The following is a 1,430-nucleotide window of genomic DNA, read 5'->3' on the forward strand; positions in this document are numbered from 1 at the left end:
ACCGTCCACTGTCGGGAACGGGCAGTCTGAATTCGGCGGAGATTCAATTCGCCGTTCCGGAGATATTCGCACGCGAGTGCAATTGGCGGGAAATGTCGGCGTCGTGGAAGAGGTCAGGACGACGACCACGGTATCACTTTCGACATTAATAAATTCGGCATGCACGAGCCAAATTCGGCCGAGATCGGACTCGCCATCTTTGAGAAACGCTCCAACAGACGAACACACACACACACACACACACACACACACACACATATATATATATATATATATATATGTAGATAGATAGATAGACAGATAATGAAGTAGGTTACTATATATTATGTCACAAAATTTTAGCTTGTTGCTCACGCGCATAACGGTTTACAGCGTGTACATTTAGAGGGTATCCAAAGACTCCAGAGTTTCAAACTTTAGATAACTGACATCCACAACTTGACTATTATTGATAGTAATTAACAAAAATTCCCTAAACCAAGTCTTCCTCCTTTGCACGCATTCTTTATCTTAAACATTGATTCGTCTGTACTTAGCTAACTAAGAGCGTGTTTACACCGGGGCTAATCATGATTAGTGTAACGCCATTCTAATGCCGTAAAGAGTAGTATTACAACTGCATTAGTGGCATTAGTGGTTACACGTAACTCTGGCATGTGAGGTAGTATATAAGAAGAGCATGCCTCCGATGTTTCTGATATGGTGTTGTACGTTTAAACGTACAAACGCAGCAACAACATGGCGACGTATACAAAAGCACAGACAGATGTCTACTACTAAGTGCATGCCTGTACATGTGACAACTTGCTGCCCATCTCTGAAGGAGCTGCCAGAAAGAGCAAAATAAATGTTTCCTCTTCATAAGCTAAAGCAATGGATTCGTCAAAACAATTCACAAAAATTCTTGTAGGATATGACGGAAGAAAACTGTAAAGGCTAATTAGCAAGGGCCCACGTGACTCACTAATCATAGTTAGCTGTGTAAACGCGCTTGCATTAATGTTGGCCTAATCATAGTTAGCCTAATCATAGTTAGCCTAATCATAGTTAGCCTAATCATAGTTAGTCCAGATGTCGGTGTGAACACGCTCTAGTAGGCAAGGATGTATACAGTTGCAACCACACCCACGCATACCCAATAAAAATTAACACTTACAACAGCCAACAGCAAACGGCAACCAACACGAGCATTACGATAACAACTCTATAAATAAAGAAAATCAGTACACGATTCGTCACGGTGAACTTCGTATTTGATTGTCTTACTCCGTGTTGGGGTCCGTCTTGTACCATCTAAATTTGTTACACATATACACTAAAAGCGGACCGCCGATTCCAAAACAGAGCCAAAATATCGTCACAACAGCGACTGCAACGCTGGCAGACATGTCGTAATCTGATGCTGATCACGAGACCTATGAAGTTAGTTG

The sequence above is a fragment of the Corticium candelabrum genome, chromosome 1, assembly GCF_963422355.1.
Source record: "Corticium candelabrum chromosome 1, ooCorCand1.1, whole genome shotgun sequence".
Taxonomy (NCBI): Eukaryota; Metazoa; Porifera; class Homoscleromorpha; order Homosclerophorida; family Plakinidae; genus Corticium; species Corticium candelabrum.